This window comes from Arachis hypogaea, chromosome 7, assembly GCF_003086295.3.
Source record: "Arachis hypogaea cultivar Tifrunner chromosome 7, arahy.Tifrunner.gnm2.J5K5, whole genome shotgun sequence".
In the NCBI taxonomy this organism is placed as follows: domain Eukaryota; kingdom Viridiplantae; phylum Streptophyta; class Magnoliopsida; order Fabales; family Fabaceae; genus Arachis; species Arachis hypogaea.
In genome coordinates this window covers 20,959,280-20,963,223 of record NC_092042.1, presented here as the reverse complement: position 1 = coordinate 20,963,223, position 3,944 = coordinate 20,959,280, and positions in this window count along the sequence as shown.

Here is a 3,944-nt window from a genome sequence, read left to right as displayed (position 1 = left end):
CGAATTCTTTGAATGTGACTTCTACAGCTCAGTGAAACAGACCAACTTCCAATAACAAAGCAAAACACAATACAGCAGTCTCTCTAATATAAAATTAAAAAGTGACCCTTTGATGAATATTGAAGTTTCTAAAATCAACCAAGAAAATATAAAAAATAGCGAAAAATGATGATGCTCGACATTTCTCTTGGTTTAGTTCATTTAACTTGCAATGCAGTTGTGAATTAGATAGAATAAATATTCAAATTTGATGAGAATTTTGAGTTTTTACTCGAATTAGATATATAATTATTCATGTTGGTTCATTTAATTGCACTAAAACATACCCTTAAGATAATTAAGAAAAATATATATTAACAACTTTATATGGTATGCAAAAATGTCTCCTGTAGGGACGAGCTTAGTTCAGACAATAGGGAATTATGGCTCACCCAAAGTTTTCATAAAAGAATGAGTAGAATTATTTTTTTTCAAGTGTTAATATTTTGGATTTAGACTTTAATAGCATTTCACAAATTAAAGGTCTTATTGGTTTATTCATACAAATTAGATTCTCATTCTCATCATCATTTATTATTCTCATTATAAAAAATTTTATAATTTTAATATTGGAATTAGTTGTAATAAAATTAATTTCTTTTATCTATATAGTTATGTATTTTACAATAACATCTTGGACTTAACTTTCAATGAACTTTTACAAATTAAAAGTCTTTTGGTTTATTTATAAAATTAAAATGTTATTCTCATTATTATTTATTATTCTCATTATCAACCAGGTTTTACAATTTTAATGTTGGAATTAATTATAGTAAAATTAATTTATTTTATCTATATAGTTATTTATTTTATAATTTTAATTCTAAAATTTCTAAAGTGTAACATCCTAATTACCTTAAATCTTACCTCTAGCCATAAGGTAAAAGGTTAATCAAAGGTTATGACAATTCTAAGGCTTATACGTATTTATGTAGAAGGAAATAATATATTCTAGAAGCCCGATGAAGGATTTAGCTCAAAAACAGAAATACAAAAGTGCAAAATGGTCACACAAAGCTAACGCATAAGGCACAAGGTATAGATGCAAGAGAATAGAACATATATAGATATACGAGTATAATAATCATAGGGAACTAGTCGCAGCCTACGGAGTTTAAGCCGACTAGTTACAAACAGAAGAATACAGAGTTTTGGAGTTAAAACAGTTTATACAACTTGTCTCTCAAATAAGCCTCTAAGGCCATAAAGTCAAACAAAAAGGGTGAGAGAAACTACTACAACAAAATAAAGTAGAAATAAACCAGAAAGAAACCATACTCCGCTCTGCCACCATGTCCACAATTTCACTGAGGTGAATTACGGCCTGCATCTGAAAAATAACAACAAAGTATGGAATAAGAATCGAGAGTTCTCAGTATGGTAACAGTGCCCAATAATGTAAGATATAAGGCTCCGGGACGCTGAAGGCAATCCTAGAACTTCACATCGAACACGGATATTCAAGCTTAGAATAAAATAAATAAATAAAGAACTCAAAACATAAACCGGGTTATCTAATCTTTGGAGAATTCTAGCTAATACTAATCACACCGCTGTATCCCATAGCATTCGCCAACCTACCCTCCATGCGACCCTATCGCCATCGCCTACCTATCCTCCTCAGCACCAAACATGTAACACCCTAATATTCAAATCCTTATGCTCGAGTCATAAGTCAATGTTATTATGGTGGTACGACTCTTAGGTGGATTTTTAATATATAAATATAGTATAAATGAAAGGAGTATTAATCGAGAAGCCTGAAAAGCGTAAAAATAAAATCGCGACGACGTATCACTCACGTTTCGACAGCAAAAGATAAACCATGAAGTCAAAGGCGATATACGGATAAGGACATAAAGGAGATTAAGAGGTAGACAACAGATAGATATATATAACGTAAGTAAATAGCCACTAGTCATGACCCGTGAAGTTTAGACCGGCTAGGGTACAGTATGAAAGTAGTTGACAATAGAAACTCCTAATCTCTCCCAAACAGAACATGAAAGCTTCTATAGGCAAGTTCAAAAGAGTTCAATACATAATATAATCTTTTCAAAATAAAGGTGGAGATATTCTAAGCAAAACATAAAGTAGAGAAAATAAGGATCTTTGCCGTCTCTCAACGAACCATAGCTCACTCCTGAGCACCTGGACCTGTATCTGAAAAAAAGGAGATATATACAGAATGAGAACCCCGGGCCCATGGGTTTCCAGTACGGTAAAAGTGCCAAATAAATACAATGCACTGCAACAAAAACACACTAAGCATTCTAAACTTCTTTCCACCAAATATCCATCCTAGGTTCTCGCTAATCTATGAATGGGCAACTGTCATAAGGGAATGCTAAATCTAACTCATATTTCTCATGCTTCCCAACTTTCTAACTCTCCCAGGAATCAGAATCAGAATCATAAACAAAACCATCACCAGTTGTTCTGTCTCAGCAATTCTATATTAATACATCATATCCTCACCTGAAGCAAGTGAATTCACTTCATTGCGTCTACCCAGGGAGCTCAAATTATCTCATTCAATAATCATCATCATTATTCAATCATATCATCAATTCATCTCATCAAGGACAGCCCTCAGCGTCTACCGACACCAGCATGAGGGACCTCTCAATTGTACAAACACAAGCAATATAGGCAAGTAATACACAGTTAAGGTACAAGTAAAACAAATAGCACATAATCAGGTAACATAGCATATAGATATAGCAATCCAAATCAAGTAGGCAAACCCAAATAATTCAAACATATGCAAATGATGAATGCCTACCCTATGGCTGATGATATCATCTGTCGGTTATCAAGCCAACCCGACGTGTTCGGTAGCTAACCCGGCACAATCTCTCTGTTGCGCATTAATATCATTAGATGGAATATGTGCCCTGTCACCATTAGAGGGTATCTGCGCCCTGTCGCCATTAGAGGGTATATGCACCCTGTCGCCATTAGAGGATATCGGTGCCCTGTTACCCTTACAACCATAGAGAAAACACAAGCATACTCATATACAACATTCATCTCAGCCATCCGGCTTAAATTCACAATTCATTCAATAGCATATATGCATTTATACTCGGGCCATAATCAATAATGGCTCCGCTGTAACCCAGCAATAACTCAGCCATCCGGCTCACAGTTCAATCCAGAACTAGCCAATTTATTAACATGGCTTTGCCGTAACTCGGCAATAACTCAGCCATCCGGCTTACAGTCCAATCCAGGACTAGCTAATTTATTAACATGTACAGCCCTCCGGCTCATGGCACGTAACGCACTTCCACCGCCATCCTCCGTATCTCATGCAATCATCCTTGATCATCATTGATCATAAATCTTTTCCTTGCTCCATTCACAAGTTATCATATCCCCTAGCTCCATTCTCATTGCTAGGCATATCATAATGGTTTAATACACAAGGGGTGAGATCGGAGGCTTAGAAGTATGAAATTTGACTTTTAAAACTCAAAAATCAACTTTGGGATGAAAATAGGGCCCCGTGTACGCATTCTCCACGTGCACGCGTGGATGGCCACAAAGTTCATCGATGCGTATGCGTCACCCACGCTTACACGTAGATGGAAAAATAGGCAAATGATGCGTACGCATCAGCTACGCGTACGCGTGGGTGCGTTTGTGCCCACGCACAACACTGGCACAATTCTGGCACAACTCTCGGGAAAATGGCTAGGCATCTGCTGTAGCACATCGACGCGCACGCGTCGGCCATGCGCACACGTGGGTAGTGAAAATGACGCGTATGCGTCGGTCACACCTACGCATGGATGCGCGTTTCGCCAAAAAATTTTCTAAGTTAAAAGCTACAGAATTCACAAATTCAACCCCCAATCTTCCGACGGACATAACTCTTTCATTTTAAATCATTTTTTGCC